This window comes from Haemaphysalis longicornis, unplaced genomic scaffold, assembly GCF_048455015.1.
Source record: "Haemaphysalis longicornis isolate Haplotype H1 unplaced genomic scaffold, Haemaphysalis longicornis Haplotype H1 scaffold_2, whole genome shotgun sequence".
Lineage (NCBI taxonomy): Eukaryota > Metazoa > Arthropoda > Arachnida > Ixodida > Ixodidae > Haemaphysalis > Haemaphysalis longicornis.
This window is the reverse complement of record NW_027526295.1, coordinates 293,205,396-293,228,568: the sequence shown is the minus strand read 5'-3', so window position 1 is coordinate 293,228,568 and position 23,173 is coordinate 293,205,396. Positions and strand designations below refer to the sequence as shown.

The window sequence follows — 23,173 nt, the reverse complement described above, 5'->3', positions numbered from 1 at the left end:
TGATGCCCACGTCAGCTACGGCTGCTATGGCTGCCGTCGAGCCGGGATCGGCGATGGACACCTCCGCGCAGCCTCCCGTAATTGAAGAACCCAATGAATACTACCTCGAGAAGGAGGAAGACAAGACTCCCAAGGAGAACTGGATAGACGTAGTGAGTAAATCTCAAAGGAGGAAGCAGAAGAAGCCGAGCGCAGCGATAGGAAACGAGCTGGGCCTCTCGAAGACTTCAACCAAAGAGACAAACGACACCAAGCGACGCGATGCACCCAAACCTCCACCGCTCCCCAAGCATGACTTTAAAATGGTAATTCGACCACCGGATGGCCTCGATTTGCGCAAGTACCAAGCCTGTACTATCGCGGATAGTATTTTGCAAGAAGCACAACTCATGTGGAAACAAGCGGATATCAAAATCAGGATCGACCCGGCGCAGAACATTGCCACCGTCAGCACGCCGAACGAGATGGCTGCAAGGAAACTGGACGGCATAGAAAAGTTGAAGATACAAGGCAGGTCTACCACGTCAATCATTACGGCCTCTTCCCGCACAACTCAAGTAAGGGAGTTATTCACGCATCCCAAGTCACCACACTTCACAAGAAATTTTCGACAACCTTCGGATGCCAGGCTACGAATTCGCAGCATGCCGGCGCCTAGGACAGTCAAGCTCCGTAGTTGTTACTATCCTCGGCCCAAAGGTCCCCTTCTACGTTTACCACAGAGGCGCAGAGACACGATGCTACATATATAAGAAGACAACACCTTACTGTTACATGTGCTACCAACAAGGACATCACTCAGACGTTTGCCCCACACCAGACGTAAAAGCGTGCGAAAAGTGTGGCGTGCGAGACCCGAAACCGAATCATTTGTGCAACCCCAAGTGTGAACTTTGTCAAGGCGATTATCTCACGGCTACCAAAGGCTGCCGTTCGAGGTTTAAAGAGACGTAACTTGCACGTCAAAGGCGCCGTGAACGGGAACTCGACACCACCCAAAGATCTAGGAGTATGACCAGAAGACCCCAAGGCAGCAGCCGTTCAGAATCATCAACCCGAGGTGCAAAGAGCCGCTCAAGGTCCAAATCCCGGACTAGAAACTTGCCACCGCCGCCCAAAGACGAGGTGGCACAGCAACACCAGGTGAGCTGGGCATCAATTCTTTCTCCCACTGCTCCCCCAGCCAATGCTAAACCCCGGTGTAATGAGTTCGAGAAACTACAGCATGAGCTACAAACACTCAGAGCAGAAATCGAAAGCCTCAGAACTTTAATAACAAAACAATCTCCGCAGCCATCGGCTCCCCAACAAGCACAAACGGTTGTGCTCGAAACAATCAAACCGCAGGCAGAAGAGCAACAGCCCCTCACACCTCTACAACCAGCCAGTGAAAAGAAACGCAAGGTAGAGACATCCCAACCCGTGGATATCGGAGAAGAAAATAACTTCGCAACGAAAGAAGATTTGCAGAATGGCCTGACAGAAATACACGAAGCGGTGCGAGATACGCTCCCTGCAGTAATTTCCCAAATGAAACAAAGCAGCAGTCAGTTGACCCAACTGACGGAGCAAAATCAAAATCTGGTCGCCCGGGTAGAATGCTTGGAACGGCAACAGCAAACGCCTACCAATCGCTTTGCTCAAAGAGAAAAGCCATACAGCAGACCAGGAACTAACGACGCGACACCTGCGGACACCAAAAACACCGATATGTCGACTCACTCTAAAACCAAGTCGCTGACGACTCCCTCTAAACCCAAGCAGCAACCAAAATTAACTATTTGGAAGTGGAATTGCCGCAGCTTTAAAAATAAAAGAGGCGATCTCCAACAGTACGTTTCCTTCCTCTCTGATCCTCCAGATGTCATAGCCCTTCAGGAAACGACCTCAATCGCTAAACTGCCCGGCTACTTAACTATCACCACGCAGAACGGGAGAGACGTGTGTACGCTCATTAAAAAGGACATCATGGCCATACTGCATCAACTTACCACTCATAGCCATGATAACATTCTCGTCGACTTAATTCCTCAGAAGACGAAGAAGAAAAAGAGCACATTTGTCCTCAACGTATATTGTCGCCCCAAAATCCACGCCATGGGATAGGCGGCTATTATTCGTCAAGCGAAGTGTATCGCAGCAGAAAACCCTTTCTTAGTCACCGGGGATTTCAATGCTGCACACACTGCCTGGGGATACACATACCAAACAAAGAGGGGTCGCGAACTCTTGATCATCATGAATGAAGAGCAACTTATTCTGCTCACCGAACACCACCTACCGACCAGAATCGGCACGAGCACGATGAGGGCACGGCCTCCGCGATCGGCTGCCGCCGGCGCGCCGTTGCTCCGGTCGTCCAATTCGCCGCGTCCCCCAGCAAAAAAATGTAATGCGGCTCACTCCGCAAAGTGCCGCGAGGTGGCAGTGTTAGCCGATGGTTCGTAAGGTCCCTGAAAATGGTTCGGCCGCTCGCACCGGATCCTCTGAATGGCTTGGCGGAGATTGCGCGGCTGAGTGTATTCCCTGTCGTAATTCCTCTTGCCTCCCCTGCGGGCGTGTTGTTTTGATGAAATAAGAGACTTGACAATGATTTTATGAAGTCGGCTTGTCTCAGCAGCTTAGAGAAACTTATTTAACTGAAGCAAAGGTGTGCAAGCGATCAACGAAAGGTTGACCATGTTTCAAGTGTGGAGCGAGCATACGGAGTGGTACGCAGTACTTTCTCGGAGGTTATTTATAGAGTTATTAAAAATAGTTATTTGGGGTGATGAGAACAAGTTTGCAGTTGGTGTGCCATGTTGTTGCAACGGTAACCTACCAAGCCCCATCGCGCAAGAAACTAACATCCAGGGCACTGCAACGTGATTTGAAATTATAAGCATATATATGAAATTTTTACCGCACTGAAATATTTTCTGGTTGTGTCAGGCACACGCTTTGAGATCCTACATTTGTGAAAAAACTACTGCGTATATTAAAAAAAAAACAGTTTACTGCCGTTCTTCTGTGTGAAAGCTGACCAGCGGCTGGACCAGCAGGGTGCAATCGAACAAGTGCATGAAACAAACATTGTTTGTAATTTGTGATTGAACGTATACGGCATACTCCTTAGTTAATTTGTTTAATGAAACTGGACAACCATATGAAGCTGTTGGCTTCCCTCACGTAAATGTATTGACAGCAGACGGGAATTTCAACTTCAGCTGTGAACTGCTTAATCGTGAAAAGCAGATAACACCTGGCGTAATGTTCGAGTCGTTTCCGCTAATAATTGTCATATTTGTTTCGCGATAGTTTTGATAAAACAAAAGTTACAGCCGTTTTTTGTATCCCTACACTCTGCACAGGGCCATGTAAAGCAGACGGAACTTTTGTAACATTTATAACGTCACTGTAAAGTAATTATGACAATTAAATTATGCACAGCGTAATGATGCAACAACCCTGGCGACCAATTTCTTTATGATTTTTTAGGAGCGAGATAACATCGACATATACAGAGCAAACGCCAGAAAGTTGGCTTTGCCGTAAGATACATGCTGTCAACGCGACTTTTTCTACGCACCCTGTCGACGTTCGCAGCTACTGATCGGAACCTAGCCTGTGACACTTCCCCTTAAAAACGTTTACAGAGACACTTTGCGTACTTGCAGGAATGCGAATGCATTTTATTTTAAGCTGTGCGATCCTCAATGTAGGTGCGTCACGGTTGTGTCACCTTCTATTTCTACAATGTCATCAGAAGGATACGTCTGGCGTATAATCTACCTGTCGTAACGGTTGAGGAGGCGTCGATTAGGAATCGTTCTAGCGGCAGCGAGAACTTGGGTCTTTGTAAGCCTTGCGTCATGTTTTGTTCATTCGCATCTTCTTGCGAGCCCCCTCCGCCCCCCTCCCGTGGTCGTCCACGTTTCACAGCTCCCGCTGAGAACTGTGGACCTGAGTACCGATCTATAAGGCCACAGCGCATTCACTGGCCATTTTGCAAGCGTATAGCGTGTTTGACAGCTGGCAATCCGTCGGCTCCGAATTTCATTTCCTGATCCAAATACACCGTGTTTTCTCCCATTTTATTTTCTTTGCGCGGCCTGCAATTTTTGGAACCATATCTCGCTCGCACAGACCCACAACTCCATATTTTTGCGCAATTGAGTATTTAATGCTTCGGCAGTGATTATGTAAAAAATCCATGCGGCCCCTGGACTCGCTTGTGCGCTGTGGTAGGTAACTGTTTAGAAATTGCTAACATTCAAACCAAACATATAAAAGCTAAGTTACTTCTCAGATGGGACCTGAAATCAGTAACAAAAAGTTCGTGTATTTTAGGTATTCATACCACTCACAGTGCTTATTGCACTTCCCAGTAGGCACCAAAATACCTTTAAGAACGAAATAAAAACGGAGTACATCTAAGTTAAACTTATTTTTTGTTTGCTGCCGCTGAAAACGAAAACGTAATAGCATAACGCAGATGTGCCACGGAGATTACGACGTCGCTCAGGATCCCTCAACATAATTCACTTCCAGCGTTTTTCAGTCTCAACCGGTATTACGACCGATAAAGATTGATTCGAATGCCAGAAAAAACAGCGGCCATCCGTTGTCTCAAGTTAATAGCCTTGGCTGTACAGAACTGAATTAAGACCGTACGCCAGCATAAGAAATAACAATACGTGTTTATGATTTGAACATCATTTAAACCCGTCTTGTCGCCACCGTAGCTGACATAAAAGCATCACCAGGTGCTGTAATATTACTTTGCATTCCTAAAAGCAGCTATGACCGTTTATTTTTGCCCTACGGAGCGCAAAAGCTGTCAAAAGCCATTTCGCGGACCGGCGCAGCACGGACGGCTGTTGCTTTCAACCATCGGCTCCGCGCGCCGCGGTGCGGCGGAAAGCGCCGAAACGGCCCCTTCGAAATTACACTCTCTCCGGCCGAATGGGACGGTCGGAGCAACGGCGCGCCGACGGTAGCCGATCGCGGAGGCCACGGTGAGGGACACCCGCCCCGATCTTACGTTGGCAGCCAACGCTCCGAGAGCCACATGGCATAACAGAGAGGATAATCTCGGAAGTGATCATATGATTATATAAACTCCGCTTCCGGGACCTCAATATAGGAGAAATCTAGGCGCAGTCAAATTAACCGACTGGAATAGCTTCAGAAAGGCCAGAAGCCATGCGCAGCAAGAAGAAATCAAGGACATTGGACAATGGGCAAAAACGCTAGCCGCAGACGTGAACACCTACACCAAGAATATTCAGACAAGCATCGAAACTCCAGCAATTGACAACCATCTCGCACACTTATGGGAGGCGAGAAATAGCTTAATGCGGAGGTGGAAACGCCAAAGTCATAACAAAAAGCTCATACGACGTATTGCGCAAACCAACACTGAGGCAGCAACATATGCAGCAAAGTTATGCCACCAAAACTGGGCCCACATGTGCGGTGGCGTCAGTGGCAGACTTAGTACCTCCAAAACGTGGAACCTCCTTCGCTACCTCATAGATCCTCCCTGAAGTAAAACTGAAACTTGCAAGTTATTGCAAACGATAATGCACAAATTTCAAGAAAGCGAGCAGTCACTCATCACTGCCCTTATGGACAGAAACCTCCCTGAAGTACAACAGGATCAGCTCCCTGATTACACAGGATCCCCGAATCTGGAATTAGACAAGCCCATCACCACGGCAGAGGTACGCGCAGCACTTCTCAAACTCCACAGAAACACCACTCCCGGCAAAGAAAAGGTCACCAATAAAACACTGATCAACCTCGAAGACACTTCTATAGAGCTCCTCACTATTTATATGAACGCGTGTTGGACCGACAGCAAGCTTCCCAAAGAATGGAAAGAGTCAGAAGTGAGGCTCTTGCCAAAACCGGGGAAAACACCATGTATAGATAATTACGCCCAATTTCTTTAACATCTTGCGTGGGGAAACTCATGGAGCACGTCGTTCTACAGAGACTTCAGAACTACCTCGAGGACACCGATCGCATTCCACACACAATGTTTGCATTCCGGCCAGAGCTATCGACGCAGGACATACTACTACAATTAAAAAAAGAAATTTTTGAGACCGTAAGCAAAAATGCACCGAAGGCAATTCTCGCGCTTGATCTAAAGGGAGCATTTTGTAATGTAGCCCACACAGCCATACTCACAAATCTCACCTCCTTAGACTGCGGAGAACGTACATACGGCTACGGTAGAGATTTGTTAACAGCCAGACAGGCGATCCTGAAAGTGGGCGACCTGCAGTCCGACCCCCACAAAAATGGCAGCAGAGGCACGCCGCAAGTCGCTGTATTATCTCCGATGCTGTTCAACATCGCAATGATAAACGTGCCCCCAAAACTTGAAAGCATTCCAGACATAAAACATGGTCTTTATGCAGACGACATCACAATATGGACAGCCAAAGGGTCGGAAGGGGAAATGCAGGAGAGATTGCAACGGGCTGCTGATACTGTACACACGTACGCGAAAGAATTCGGACTTGCCGGCGCTCCCCAGAAAATCTGAACTCTTGCTGGTGCAAAAACGTCGTCATGACCTATCTACCTCGTTCTACATAATGATGGACGGTATACGCATAGACCCAACCGATCACATCAAAATTCTCGGCATGACCTATCAAGAAGACTGCAAGAACACCCGCCTACTTCAAAAACTGGGCTCATCCACTGTTCAGATAACGAGAATGATCCGCAGAGTATCGACTAAAAAGTATGGCATGAAAGAACAAGATACGATAAAGCTCGTTCAAGCATTTATAATTTCATGCCTCGCATACGTAACTCCCTACACGATCCCCCAAGCAGCAGACAAACAAAAGCTCAACACCCTTATTAGGAAAGCGTACAAACAAGTCTTGGCCCTCCCACCGACAACGTCCACCGAACGTCTTGCAGCACTAGCGATACACAACACCATAGAAGAAATCGTGGAAGCCCATCTCACGGCGCAGCAAGTCCGGCTCGGCCTCACGAGCACCGGTCGATCAGTTCTGACCTCTTTAAAGGTTAACGCTCTCACGGAGACAGAAGATGCGGGCATAGTCCCTCTAGAAATCAGGACAAGACTGAAACTTCACGCCTTGCCGAGGAATATGCATCCCGAACACCATCAAGCACGAAGAGCGGCTAGGACAGAAGCTCTTCAACGTCAATACGGAAAATCCGAGGAGGTGGTATACACTGACGCCGCGGACTATGCCCGGTATAAATTAAAAGCTGCGGTAACCGCCACATCCCACTGCCTCCCCAGTAGCTTAAAGGGGCACTGACACAAAAATTTAGCATCTTGTTTTTTTCGTTGCGATAAGTAGCTAGTGACCTACTTATAACCTGTAGAAACCTCATTTGCTTCAGCGTGCGACGGTTGTTTAATTAGAGGGATTTTAAATGCGGCCAGTCGCAGTTTCGGTTTCAGCGAGTGCCGCGAAACGATGGATTTTGTGGATTTTGTGTGAACAAAGCTGACCACGTGACCGTCGGAGGGATATCACAGAGCAGAGCCGCCGTAGCACTGTCGAATCCGCATCGACGGCAGTTTCTGCGAATGCCCCCACGTACTCTCGTGAGGCGCTTAATTAAAAAGCGACCGTGGATGTGACGCAGGCGCTGCGAGCGCAAATGCTACCGCGGCTAAAGAACGACGCGCGACGCTCGAGGCGGTGGGTGGCAAGACGCGCGCTGGGAGCAGCCGGCCGGTCTGCCTACAGGTCCGCCTACAGATGTGTTCGGCTCAGCACTGCGGCGGATATTCGAGTGCCGCTCTCGTAAGCGGTGCAGATGACAATTTTTAATGCAACCCGCCATCGCATCATTAACTCCTTTCTCATTTAAGCCACTATGGTCGGGACTTGGGGACAATTTCGTGCAGCGGTAACAAGCTATCACTCGAGCTACCTGCGCCGGCCTGGGCCACTTCGCGGCCGTGGCCGCCGCCTGCACAGCGACCGTGCGGCTAGCTCAGTGGGCTTTTCGTGCCTCCGGCGCGTTTTCGCATCCAATGGTAATAAACAGTAATAGTTCAATGTGCTGCAGCCTATCCACGTTAAATGCAGCATCAGGTGGAATGTATGCCGCTATAAGGGTAAACTGCTGCGCAGAACTTTTAATAGTCGCTGTGACGTACTCGTGGATAGGCTGCAGCACATTGTACGCACGACACCGGCACCGCACGTGCTAACTGGAGATTTTAACGCGCACCATCCCTCCTGGGGCAGCATTAAGAACACAATTAGAGGCAGGCGCCTTTTCGATGCGGCTTGCCGTAACGGCTTGGCTGTCATTAATACCGGCGAACCCACGTTCAGCCGAGGCGCAGTATCGAGCACACTAGATGTCACCATGGTCTCCCTCGGACTATCACGTAGGGCCCAGTGGTACGTCGACATCGAGTCACATGGGAGCGATCACCTGCCTACATATATCTTGCTGGATGGTCTCTGTGGAGGGCCCTTCAATCGAGAAATTCGTTGCCTGGATTGGTATCTGTATTCTGCTCTTATTGAGGAGCTCGATGGGAATTTTGAATCGTACAGCGACCTAATAGACGCCATGACACGGGCGAGAAGCTCCTGTATGAAGTTTTTCCGCATACCCTCGAGGTTCTCTGTGGCCGATGCGGAGTACCAAAGGCTCCGCGCGGTGCGTCGCAGGGCTGAAAGGCGTGCTCGCAAAACACGAACATCTGAAGATATGCAAGCCGCTAGACGAGCGCAGAGGCACGTACAGCGACATATGAAGAAACTGGCTAAGCGGGAATGGCAGTCGTTCTGCTCAAAATTAGACCCCCGAAAACCTCTTACGAGAATTTGGAGCTTAGTACGCAGCCTACGTGCACCACCTACTGCTCTGCATCCTTTCCTCTCTATCGCTTTGCGACAGAACCGCCGTGATCTAGACGTCGCTGAAGATTTCTGCGCCAAGGTCACAGCCTTCTCGGCTCCAGTCTTACCTGCCAGATTGACCGATGTCTCTCCGCCCTCTGCAAGTGTAACCGTCATGGACAAGCCATTTACAATGGCAGAACTATTTGCTGCCTTGTCTTCCGTAAACAAGGCTTCTGCACCGGGCCCAGATGGCATAAGCTATGCAGCTTTGTCACACCTTGGAGACAAAGCTAAGCGCTTCCTTCTCGGCACATACAACCACAGCTGGGAAACGGGCCGCCTCGAACCGGGCTGGAAGCGCGGTCGCCTTGTTCCCGTGCTCAAACCCGGCAAAATCCCTACGGAAATTGAGTCTTACCGCCCCATTGCACTCCTGAGCTGCGTGGGGAAGCTGATGGAGAAGATGGTCCTTGCTCGCCTAGACTGGGACTTGACAGAGCGGAACGTGTATGCCCCACAGATGACTGGATTCAGACAGTCCCGCAGCAGCATCGACAACGTGCTTGCCCTTGTCAATGACGTTAAGAGTGCGAAAGCCCAGCGTCGGATCACTCTAGCAGTGTTCATTGACATTAAAGCAGCCTTTGACTGTGTGGCACATGAGGCAATAAGATCTGCATTGGAGTCGGTAGGCATCGGAGGTCGCATGTATGCGTGGATATCCGATTATCTGTCTGACAGATCCGTCTTTATGTTCACGAAAGACGGCGAAACAGCCCCTCACAATGTCACGCGAGGTGTGCCACAGGGCGGCATTTTAAGCCCAACCCTCTTTAATATCAGCCTCATTGGAATTGAGAAGTGCGTGCCACACACTGTCGAAATATCGCTCTATGCTGACGATATCTGCATCTGGAGCTCTGGCCGCAACAGGCGAGTTTTACAAGCTCGCCTTCAAAAAGCCATCAATTCTATAGCGGACTTCTTGACGAGACGTGGCCTCGAAATCTCGGCTAGGAAATGTGCGGCAATAGCCTTCACCAGGCGTGATGTCTCCCGCTATCATCTTTCAGCGGCAGGGGTCCCCATACCCTTTGTGGACTCACACCGATTCCTGGGCGTAACACTTGACAGGTCGATGACGTGGTCCCCCCACGTTCGTCTCCTGAAGGAGAAACTGGGCTCCTTTGCTCAGGTGCTACGCATGCTGACCAGCGGCTCAGGAGGTTGTTCTGCTGGGCCCCTCCTACGTCTCTACACGGCACTCTGTGAAGGACTGCTCCGATACAGCCTCCCAGTACTCGGCCCTCTTTCCAAGACCAACACAAGGCTGTTAGAAAGTATGCAGGCCCGAGCTCTGCGGTTTTGTCTGGGTCTTCCGAAGACAACTTCTACGCTGGGGACCATACGAGAGTCTAGGCGCTTCTTACCCAGTGTACTGGTGAAAGAGGAGCAGCTTCGCCTACATCTGCGGCTGGCGACTAGGGCCCATGGACATCCGCTGAGTTCTAGCTCTGCTTTAGAGGTACAAGACACTCTACCACCCTTGTGTCAGAAGTGCCCTGCGCCGCTTCATCTCCCGCCCTGGTTGTACTCCCCCTGGCGAATCGTCACCACAATACCGGGCATCAGCAGTAAATCAAGGTTGCCAATTCCAGCCCTAAAGTACTTCACTCTAGAGCACATGTGGAATTGCTACCCTAACCACAAGCATATCTACACTGATGGATCGGTGACGGCCACATCATCTGCTGTCGGAATCTGGGTTCCATCAACACTGATGGATCGGTGACGGCCACATCATCTGCTGTCGGAATCTGGGTTCCATCAACGCGCACCACAATTGCGGCCAGGTTAAGCCACAAAACAACGTCGACGACCTCAGAACTTGCTGCCTTGCGCTCTGCTTTGCAGTACATTCTTGGGCAAGAAGCTTCTGTGTGGGTGATTTTCACAGATTCACGGGCGGCGCTACAGCAACTAGCATCATTCCCGCGCGAGCAACTGGCCCACGAAATACACACTCTGCATACACAAGCTGCCAGAATGCTTCACGAGGTAGTGTTACAGTGGCTACCTGGACATTGTGGGGTGAATGGGAATGTGGTGGCCGACGAAACAGCTTGCGCGGCCCACACCCAATCTAGTGTCATCATCCCGATTCCTTTCTCTAGACGTGACGCCGCGACACTTGCGTACTCCGTGGCGCGGCAGTCACAACTCTCCACATGGACGGACGGGACAAAAAATTATCAGCCACTATACAGAATCGATCCCGCCTGCACTTTTCGAATGCCGTGTGGCCTGGGAAAGCGCGACGAAGCAGTCGTTCACCGCATTCGCCTCAACGTCGCTTTTACCAGCCACTACCTGCACAAGACGCGCCGGGTGGCCTCCCCTCACTGTCAAGTATGCAGTGTCCGTGAGGACATAGAACATGTTCTGTGTGTGTGTCCCCGTTATGACACCCCGCGGCTAACCTGGAAGACAACTTTGGGACTGCGTGCTGATGCCCCATTGAAGCTTTCTGACGCCATTGGTCCTTGGCACTCAACTGCCGCGGCAACACGGAGTACACGGGCTTTGGTGTCATTTCTCCGTGACTCCGGCCTGAACGAAACTCTGTGAATGTGTGCCTTAGCTTCACTCCGGTTTGTGCGCCGTGTGCGTGATCCTGCATTTGTCAGTTTGTGTGCTTATTTGCTTTTGTAGTGTCTGTGTGAGTTTTTGTATTTTCGTTTCCCTTCACTTTTGCACATCTCATGTTCATGTGGAGTAGCAAGCCAAGCTCGCTGCCAGGCTGACTTCTCTTCATTCATTAAAGGCATTCCTCCTCCTCCTCCAGTAATAGAAACAGAGTGCCTGGAATCGCTGTAGAACTTTGGTCGCGGCCAGCTGCCCGATTAGCTGACGAAATCACGGCGCCTCCGCCGCCAACGATCGGGTCGTTCGTTCTCGAGAGCAGAAGCTCCGCCCTCCGGCCCTCCGATTGGAGCGGCGAGCCGGGCGAGCCCGCGTAAAACGCCGGTAGTGCGGAAGCGGCAAACACAAACTCGTGACGTGTTTGGATGTTGTTTATTTACAATTGCGCGTGGTCCTCTGCTGGCTGCTCGGTTGCGTTTCGCACACTTCAAAATTGATTTTAAATATGTTCTAGGCTGTATTCGCCGCTGATATTTTGCAGATGATGTATATGTGTTCCCACCAATCTATCTCCGACGTTATCTCGCCTTCAAAATTTTGTGTCAGTGCCCCTTTAACATTACGGAAGGCAACAACGCTGCAAGCACAAGAGACGGCAATCGCCCGTGCAATCGCCCAAACCTGAGCATCCACCATCATCACGGACTGCCAAGCCGCATACAGAAATTATGCGGCAGGAACAATTTCCACAATCGCTCTCGGCATCATCCTTCAACACCCACCTCGGAGAAACATAAGAATAATCTGGACCCCAGCCCAATCTTCTCTCTGCGGAAACCCGGCGGCGCACACCTTCCCTCGAGATTTGGTCAGCCGAGTACCGTTAGAAGAAGAGGAAAGGACAATATAACCTTTTCTCACGTACAAGGAGATCACACAGCATTACCGGCTTGGCCGAATGCGATACCTTCCAGTTTCTGAGCAACTAACCAGGCCCCAACAGACTGCTCTTCGTCAACTCCAGACGAACACGTACCCACACCATACGAGGCTGCACGCTATACACCCCACCCTCTGTGATCCCCTGTGCAGACACTGCGGCGTCCCTGCCACGTTTTATCACATGGTATGGGAATGCCAAGTTAACCCACATTGACCCCATCCCAAACCACTCCCGAGAGCAGTGGGAGAGAGAACTCGCTAGCTCTTGCCCCAACAGACAGCTGCAGCTGATCGAACGGGCGAAGACGGCGGGTTGCTCCAATGGTGCCCTGGACTGAGGGCTCCACCCACAAGGCTTTTCGAAGCAATAAAAGTTGTACTCCTCCTCCTCCTGCATTGCCGATCGTTCTTGAGTGAAACTGGACCAGCGTGTGCTCGCACCCGTGTTGCGCGGTGACGTGGTGCGTTGCGGCAACTTTGTTCCGCACCAGAATCGCCGTGCCGCGCTCCGTCGGATTCGTGTACGTCATGCATCCCGGCAGGCGTGGTTTGCCATGAGTCTCTTGCAGCGCCACCACGTCCGGCTTCTGGTCCAGGCTCTCTATATGAAGTAACAATTTGCAGTCATTGTTGCGTATGCCTCTACAGTTCCATTGATAAATGATCGTGGTTTCCCCCGCGATTCGTTTTCCTGTTACTTGTCTTTTTCATCTCCTACAGATGCTTCGATGCGACCGCGCCTGTACGTGATCGATTCCTTGATTTTATCCATTCACTTTTCCCTCATGGCCGCGAAACGGTTTCGTACTGTTAGGTTGGGAACCTTCGCCGCCAGTCTCTCATGCTTGACTTTTAGCGTCTCGACCTCTGCCACAACATTCCCTAGTCTTGCTTAAATTCCCTCGAGACTGACATTTGTATGATTGATGGCCTCGAGTATCGCTGCCAGCTTGTCGCCCTCTTGCGGCGGTGTTGGTTGTCTTGATATCTGCTGTGCCGGTGCTGCCTTCTCGCGGTCGACGGTGTTTTCGGCGTCCATCGCTTCTTGCGTTCCCGGTGCCTCTTGCGTGGGCTTCACCGCCCCTCCCCGCGCTAGGCGGGTCGAGGAGGGGGGGGGGCGAGGGGGGGGTCCCTCCGCGGGACCTTTCGTTGCTTTTCTGTGGCGTCCTCCGACGCTGCACTCGCCTTGGTTACTGCGTTTGCCGAGGTACCGCCAGCTAGCGCATCTATTTTGTTCTGATCTGCGCGTTTTGCTCCTTAATTTGGGCGTTCTGCCTCTCGCTTACTTTCTTGAGTTCTGCCCTTTCGTCGCTTTGCTTCGCGACGTTCTGGTTAGAGTGGGAAGGGAGGGGTTGGGATTTAGGGGCGGGAAGTCCTTGTCATTCGTTACTCGAGCGACGGGAGACCCGTTCGTCCAGCCAACCTTTTTCTCGGCGAGAATCCCTCGTCGTCCAGTGGATGCTGCTCTCGAAGTGGCCGGGGACCTGGAGCTTGCCCTGGACCTCGAACGTGAAGCTCTCTGTCTTCCGCTCGAGTCTGGATCTCTTCCGGTCGTCTCTCAGCGGCGGTTGCCGCCACCCCTGCGACCGGCCGATGATGGCGTTCGGCCGCGGGAGCGGGACCGCGAGCGGCGGCGGCGGCTTTGGCATCCGCCGTCGCGGGTCGGCGTTCTCGACCGGCTCCGCGACGAGGAGCTGCGTTGGGGTCTCCCTGCATGACCTCTCTTCGCTTGTTTACTGTAGCCGTGGTCTTCTTCCTCGTCCCGGCGCTGTTCCCATCGTCGGCGTCGAACCACGTACGGCGTCTTGAATCTGTCCTCGAATTTACGATCGGCGGTCAGGTGCTTGCCGCCGCACAGCACGCACGTGGGGTGGCACACGTTGTCTTCGTCCGGGTTGGCCTGTCCGCAACCCCGGCATATTCGGTCCTGAGGAATTGGGCAGACGTTCATAAGGTGGCCGACGCGCCCGCACTGGTAACACACGTCGATTTGCTTCCGATGCAAGGTGCACTCCATCAGAGCGTTTCCGTAGCGGACGTAGTTCGGGACCTTGTGGCCAGCGAAGGCGATCACTACGGACATAGTCTTCCCGATCCGGCTCGCTTGCAACGCCGTCGGGTCGTGCTCGTGCACTGCCAATTCTTGAATTTCTTTGGCCGTGTCCTCCAATGGGACGCCGCGTATCACTCCTTTTACGGTCCCTCGAGGGGCGCACTCATAGGCCGCACTGCGTGGGACGTGCCACGTATGTCGATGCACTCCACGGCCGCGGACTTGTCCGCTCGTTCCCTCACCGGCGTGCCCACTATTATAATGTTGTGCTGGTTGTTCAGGCAGATGACATCGTCCCTTGCTTCATGGCGCTGACCTGCGCTGCCGTCGTGATGGCTCGGCTAACTTCGCGCCGGGATACTTACTCGCAGTACGCCGCGCGGCCGCATTACTATCTTCGTGTCGTCGCGCGGCCATAGGTCGGCAAAACAGAAAGAACTCACTCAAACTCAATCACAATTTTTTTCATTCACGCTGTACTCAATCAAACTCAGACTCAAAAACTTCGTCTGTTTACAAAATCACTCGTACTCACTCATCAAATACTCATTTGTAATCGTACTCACTTGTACTCAAACTCATTTGTCCTCACGAGTATTCGTACTCAATCTGTACTCATGAGTACTCACTCTATACTCATGAGTACTCAATCTGTACTCATGAGTACTCAATGAGTACTACTGCTCGTGAGTACTACTCATGAGTACTACTCATTTTTCACTCATGAGTACTACTCATTCTGCACTCATGAGTACTACTAATTCTGCACTCATGAGTACTCAATCTGTACTCATGAGTACTCAATTTGTATTACTCACGAATAATCAACTTATCTGTACTGTTAGCTAGGTTGTAGCTCGAATGAAAGACTAAGTAGAAAAAAATAAATTGTTTAATTGATAAAAAAAACACAGGTTACATATAAATCAGGACAGAGGAAGAAAACTTCTGACGCGGTGCACTGTCGTTGAGCGACTTACTGCGCGAAGGCAAGTACATGTGAGAAAGCGAAACGGAACGTAAGCACTCGCGTTGCGTCTGGCGTCTCCTCTTGTTCTCAGGCCGGGTCGGGCTCAGGGGAGCTCGGGGGTTGTCGGTGCAGCCGTGGCCGTAAACTGCGTTTTTCTGTGTGTCTTCGGGTGGCAGCTTTTGTCGTCCGTTTTCTTGTTTGCACTACTGTTTGCACTACTGTACTCAGGAGTGCATATACTCAAGAGTGCAAACACTCGCAAAAACAGTAATCACGAGTATTGTACTCATGAGTGCTGTGTACTCACGAGTTCTGTGTACTCATGAGTGCTGTGTATTCATGAGTACTGTGTACTCATGAGTACTGTGTACTCATGAGTACTGATATTCATTAGTACTAAAACTCATGAGTACTCATACTCATGAATACTGTACTCATGAGTACTCATACTCATGAGTAGTGTACTCATGAGTACTTTACTCATGAGTAGTGGACTTACCCCTGTACTCACTCGTCATCATACTCACTGTTTTTTTCTGGGTGTGTGATCACTCATCATCGTACTCACTCGTGAGTTTGAGTACAAATGAGTACAAATGAGTGTACTCACGAGTGAGTACGCCGACCTATGCGCGCGGCAGATCTGGAAGCCTCGCGCCCTTCAACAGCTTGCCCTTGTTGATTCGTTTATGCGTCCTCTGACGGAGATCGTTGCGGGTGGCGCCACCGAGGTCAGTGGCCTGACTGCTGACGTCAGTCGGGACCTTGGCGCCACCTTGGCTCGCTTGGGTTCTACGCGTTAGGCTTGGGTCCACCACGCTGCTTTGCTTGACTTTCTCGTGCGCGGTTTTCCAACCGTGCGATGCAGTGAATTGATCCGGCGAAATTTCCACGCAATCCCCTTCTACTCGCATAGCGGTAGACATCTTGCTTCAGTAACCGTCGCGTGATCTCCCGAAAATCGAAGCGCCGAAAAGCCGGGTGGTCTCGGAGAACGCCTTCGTGCGACGACGCTATTGCGTAACCGCCGCTGGCCAGCTAACCCTTGATTTATGGTTATCGTGGCGGCCGCCGCTTTGAAAGTTCCCGGGCCCGTAAAATGAGGAACAATGGCTTGTTCCCGGTGATCGCGTTGATAATGTATGTCGACCAGTACTGGTTTTGTGGCCTTGCATCAACTTGGTGCGTCAGAGACCGATACTTCGCGGAGCCGATGTGAAGCTCGCCCGCATCGGTTGGCCCCCTGGTGGATTCTCTGCTTTGCAGAGATTGGTCCGTGCATAGCGCACGCCCAACGACTGGTTCCTCGTGGCTCAGTGCCTAAGGCATTGTGCTTCTGAGCCCAAGGGTGCGGATTCGGTCCCAACGGCGGTGGCTGCTTTTATGATGGAGGCACAAAGCGAAAACGCCCGTGTGTCCAGATTTCGCCACACGTTAAAGATGCCCAGACGGTCAAAAGTAATCCGGAGCCCTTCACCACGGTGCGTCTTATAGCCCAGGTGTTTCTTCAACGAGTAAAATCCCTCAGTTTCTCGCCGTGCCTGTCGGGGCGTCGTCGTTACCACATTTTCGGTCATTTCATCTACTGCCAGGAGTACGCCACGTGCTTACTTCTGGCGTGGTCACAGCGGGCGAGAACAGTTTAGGGGAGGACATAGGGGAATAGCGGGCGTGCTTTTAAGAAATCATTGTGGGCTGAAATACAACTATTAGCTCAAACATGACTAAATGCGTGTTTTCGACAACTGAACCCCCGCGGCTCTCTACCGTGACTTTCTTTAAACCACTAAAGATAAGTTGCAGTCGTCGTGACTGGCAGCGCTGTTTTTTTTCTCTTCTGTAGCGTGAACATAAGCAGCGCAAGAGCGACCGTGTTCAATATGCGAACTAGCATTGGGGTGCTGTTATTTTTTCCGTATTCTTTGCGAACGGCGAAGACACTGCAGCGGGCACTTTTCCCTCCCGGGTCGTCCGGTGGGCTGCCGCGGAGTCGGCCACTTTTCTCGCATTAGCCCGATTACCTCCTCCCGGTCACGCGACAGCGCCCAGCGATCCAACGGCGGCCCAGTGGGCACATACGTCAGCGCTTATCCGAGGGCCCTCACAAGAACCACGCGAAGCCAGCGGCAGTGCGCCGATGCTTTTTCCCTCCAGCCAGCGGCCAGTATGGGAGCGCTCAGTGGGCTCGCTCGGCGGGCAGCGCCTGCGGGAGTCGGGCAGGAAGCATTGGTCATCGATTTCTGAAGCCTGCTAGCCGGACGCCATCCTCTCTCGAGTGCGCGCATCGCCAGTGCCTTCGGCGTTTCGCCCCCTTCCCCGCCCGATCGCCTGAACCAGCTGTCGGAAACTGAAAGCTGCAGCCCCTGCGTATAACCTGCGTGGCCGCTTTTTCTCGCTCCCCAATTACGTGCTAGCATTTGTGTTCTGGCATCTTTTTTTCATAACTACAATAACGTGCCGAAATCGGCGCTTGGACGACGGAAGGTCAGAGGATTGCTGCTACCACACTTCTGCTTCCGCTATAAATATAATTATGTAGCTTCTCAATCATATCCTGATACGCTTTTAATTCGGAGAGCTGCGCCATTTGATTACGCAGCTAACGTTTTAACCGCAACATGTCTGAGAGGCCTAACGTCCACGTGCCTCAAAGCCTTTGTAAATCCCACATCAGCACAATCCAAAATTATTAAGAGAGGCAAGGTCACCAATAGCCTCAGTTCGGCTTTGACCGAGTCGTGCTTTCATTGCATGGAATACAGCCTTAGGTTAGCATCTACATTACTTGGGCAGCAAGGGTGGTACCGGATGTTTTCCTTGTATTAACGAAGCGTTTTAAAGGGGCTCTCAAAGAGGTTTCTCGCCGACACATGGGTGTTCACATTTTCAAATAATTCAATGTCCTAGTAATGACCCCCTTCAAGAACTTTGTTAACGCAATGACTATTAGGGAAGATATGGCAAATCAAAACATAGCATTTTCCCCGTACCGCTATTCTCCCTCGTTTCATCCACCTCCTCGAACCGCGCATCAGCAAAGAAAGATGAAGAACACGAATGCATCATCAAGTGAGCCCTTTGTGGCGGCCTGCATCCATCCAGAGACAAAGAATGCAAGGTCCAGCGTGAAGCAGACGCCGTGACAAGGCTTCAAGCCTACCAAAAGAGGCTTGCCATGCGGAAAGGGAAGGAATCACCGAAACGATCCATGTGCCAGCGAGAACCACCGACCAAGAATGACACGGCATCAATAGAGTAGGCGTCACGAGACCCCCCCCCCCCAAGAATGCCAAAGCATCAATAGAGCAGGCATCGCACCAACATCGAGCGTCGACCAGCACGGGGCTATGCATGTGTCGAAGCTTCCTCAAGACCACCGAACTGGTCAGGTGAGTCAGCCACTCCCTGCTGTAAACAATCCTAAAGAAACTAACACCAGGTACGCATCGTTTGCACACGCACTGAAAGGCAAGCACACTCAGGACACCACGCCAGACAACACGCCAAAATACACCCCAATAAATCTCGAGGGAGGTACTCAGGAAGACGCGGCCTCAGAATCTGCCGACATGGACGCGTACAGTGAGAACAGTGCGCACGACACTGAACAAGCGCCTCTCGCCAAGAGAAGCAGATCCCAAACCCCAAGCAGGTCATCGTCTGCCCAGTCACACGAACTCAGCAACAGGATGGAGGCTCTCGAAATGCCAATCACCGTGGAGCTCCTACTAGAGAACAACACAAAAATGTGCGACCAGGCCAACGCCTCAAAAGCCGCCTGCTTGTGTTTACAGCAAAATGTCGAAGCTCAAGCAGTCAATCGCTGCACTAACGAACCTGTTTACTCAGCAAGAGCAAACATTTGAGGCACGTGTCTTGAGGCAATAAGCCTTTTACCAGGGTAGGACAAATAGCATGCCACCTTCAGCTCCCCCCCCCAGTTACGATGAAACCACACAGCAATAAGGATATTCGGATCATACAGTGGAACTGCCATGGTTTCAAAGGGTAACAGACAGCATTTTTCCACTAGACCAAATGCTTACCCCACACTCCGTACAGCATCCTACTACAAGCAGTAGGCAAGAACCCGAAAATTCCAGGCTACATGACGTATCAAAGATGCCACAACATCGCTACTCTGGCCAGCAAACGTATACCTGCCAACATTGAACATGACGCAGATGCAAGCCTCCCAGTATCTGTGTCTGCACATCAAGGCCCCCTTCACGTTACCAATGTTTATAGCCCGCCAAAAGACAAGCTACAGAAAATAAAAGAACACCTCAGACCCAATGACTCACGTGCAGGATATGAACACCTCTTGGCAGGCGACTTCAACGCCCCGCACACAGCTTGCGGCTGCCACAGAAACACTGCCAACGGCAGCAGATATTTTCGACTGCTACATGAAGCCGAATGCACGGTACATAACGACTTCAGTGAACATACGAGATTGGGAAATTCTGTCGAGAGAGACACCAATCCGGACGTCATGGTCTCCACAGTACAGCCTAACATCCAATGGTCACCCACCCAAGAGTATTTTGGCAGCGACCATGCAACCATACAAGTGATCATTCAAGCTACGCCGAAGCGTCTAAAGGGGAAGAAACAGCACATCACAGATTGGCATACAGACAAGGCTGTGACCCACCTACTATAGACGCCTGGACTGAAGAAATCAAACAAGCAAAGAAGAAGCGCACTAAAACATACTCGCCGACGGAGGACCAACCAGCAGTGGATAAACACCTATCGCATTGCAGGGAAGCAAGAACGGGGCTGGTCAAACGCTGGAAAAAGAATAAGACCAACAGTAAACTTAGGAAGCGCATCAATCAGCTGAACGAACACATACAAAACTATTCAGCGCAACTACGTCATGATCAGTGGATGGAAACGTGTGAACAGTTACAAGGCACACTTAGCACAAGGAAAACTTGCAGGATACTCAGAGCGCTCATCACCTCGGACGGGACAAAAACTATGACGCAGCACAAGCTACAAGCACTCACGAAAGAACATGAAAACGATCCGGGCAAGCTCATGAAATCCATCAAAAACACACACACATCCCAGCCCTTAGACAACCACAATACGCTGAGAATACGGGCGACCCAAATGAAAGCATCGATGAAAAATTCGACATGACAGAACTGAAACGCGCTCTCAGCCACTGCAAAGGAAACAAGGCACCGGGTCCAGATGCCATAACCTCGGTGCATCTAAGGAACTTAGCGGAAGAAGATTTGTCGCCACTTTTGAGAGAAATTAACAGTAAGTGGCTGGGACACCAACCCCTGGCGAAGCAATGGATGATTGGGAACATGATTTTTATACCCAAGCCAGGGAAGCCAATCTGACTTGGAAACCTACGAACGATCACATTAACTTCAAGCGCCGGCAAAATCATGGAACGTATGGCCTTGACCGCCTGCAACATCATCTTGAAAAGAAAGGGGCTATGCCATACAACATGGTGGGGTACCGAGCAAACATTTCAACACAGGATGCACTACTTCAGATTTACGAAGATATCACTAAGGAACCTAGCAATTTGCAACTCAAATCTATACTAGCAATAGATCTGAAGAAAGCTTTCTACTACGTGGATCATGACGCAACGTTAGAGGAACTCGCTGACACTGACTGTGGTACACGTCTCTATAATTATGTGAGGGACTTTTTACGAGACAGAGTACTCACGGTTGGAATTGGCGAGCACCCATCAGAAGAATTTCCCCACCCGCAGCGGGGAATCCCACAAGGCTCTGTACTATCTCCGAATTCATTTAACCTGGCTATGCTGAAGGTACACAGGGCCTTGGAATCAGTACCAGGCGCCTGTCACACCCTGTACTCGGACGACGCTACCGTGTGGGTCAACACAGGCAGTCCTGGGCACATACAAGACCTGCTGCAACAGGCTCTCGACGCTGCTGAAGCTGCCGCTGTAAGGATAGGATTAAACTGCTCGGTTCAGAAAACAGAGCGTCTGGTAGTCCATAGTCATCGATGGAAACCTCCAGAACTTCGCTTATCGTTGAATGGGCACACCATCGTCTTGGGAAAGCACATCAAGGTACTAGGACTACCACTACAGAGTGAAGGAGGAGGACACATGGCGGTTAATAATATTATCAGACAGGGAGAACAGATTCCGCACATGTTTTGGAGAATATCTAACAAAAATAGAGAACTCCTAGAAGACGACCTCCTTCGTCTGAGAGATGCACTCATCACGTCCAAAATCAGATATCAAATACCATACGTCAATATTAATAAGACTCAGGAGAACAAACTTAACACGCTTTTGCGGAAGGCCAAGAAAATCGCCCTCGGCGTTCCTTTGTATGCCAGCACCAAGCTTCTACTCGACACAGCCACCATAACGACACTCCACGAAGTATTGACACTCCACAGACAACCAACTGGATCGACTGCAAAAGTCCCCGCAAGGCCAGGACATTCTACGTGCTGCGAGCTACAATCTCTTACTTACCACTACCGGTAAACTGGCTATATTGCCACCAGAACTGTTGAACCTTATTCAAACAGGTCCCATCCCGAGAAATATGGACAAGGAACGCAACCCAGCAAGAAGACTCACCCGGGCCAAATTTTATGCCAACAAAGCCACCAGAGACGCGCATCAGATCCGTGTTTACAACGATGCGGCAGTGCTTGGATATAGCTATGGCATAGCATTCACGAGCAGTTCAGACCAGGAAGGGACAAACCAGTACAGCGGCTTTTCCATCGAAGAAGCCGAGGCCACTGCAATAGCTTGGGCATCCGCCAGCACTGCAACACAGCACACTCTTACTAACATATACACTGACAGTAAGAAAGTCTGCACCCTTCTGACACAAGTCTTCATTCCGGAACCAGCTTTGGAAGAGCTTGAACACCCTAAAGACACGATAAGGGTACACTGGGTACCGGGACACAAGGGTTTGGCAGGAAACGAAAGAGCAAACCTGCTCGCCCGCGAAGCGCTTCTCCGGGCACGTGCCAACTGTGGCCAAATGCAAAAGCCCGTGACCCCACGAAAACTAAAACTTAAAGCATACGCAGACAGTAAACGCAAATTCCCTCCTCCACACAAGAAATTGTCCGGGCAACTGCAAACGACCATAAGGCTGACGCAAACACAAACGCTACTCACACCCGACAAAGTATACATCTACAAGGACTGCACAAACACTTCCTAACCAATGTGTGATGAATGCAACTTACCGATCAAGCAAGAACACATGTTATGGCTATGCCCCTTGGTAGACAGAAGCAATATCTGCAGGGAGTGGCTGACTCAACCGGCCACGTTAAAGCAGCAGCTATTGTTGGCAGGCTTCGTCCAAAAGATCGTAGGCACCCCGCTTTCCCGGCAAGACCTCTGGAAGACCTACCAATGAGTAAATCCAGTGGCCTCCTGGAATCAGGAGGCCTTAGCATAAAGGCAAATAATTTCTCTCTCTCTCTCTCTCTCTCTCTCTCTCTCTCTCTCTCCTCGGACCACACAAGTGTGACTGCCCATGATGCCTCGCTTTTCGGTGATTTCTGCAAGAACATCCTGTTGCGGGCGTCGTCTGCTACTACTGCGATGTTCTGCTCCGCAGCATCGCTTTGGTGCGGGGCCTTCTGATTTTCTGTGTTGCGTTTTGCGCCGGTTTCTTTTTGTATCATTTAGCTTATGAATTGTGCATC

General features: G+C 50.9%; 1 protein-coding gene and 1 pseudogene across 2 annotated transcripts in view; one reads left to right on the top strand and one right to left on the bottom strand.

Annotated features, from left to right (window-relative positions):
• LOC144170858 (neural cell adhesion molecule 1-like) overlaps positions 1 to 23,173 on the bottom strand; it is an 871,116-nt gene that overhangs the window by 282,179 nt on the left and 565,764 nt on the right. The window lies entirely within an intron of this gene.
• LOC144166928 (uncharacterized) overlaps positions 18,815 to 23,173 on the top strand; it is a 34,601-nt pseudogene continuing 30,242 nt past the window's right edge.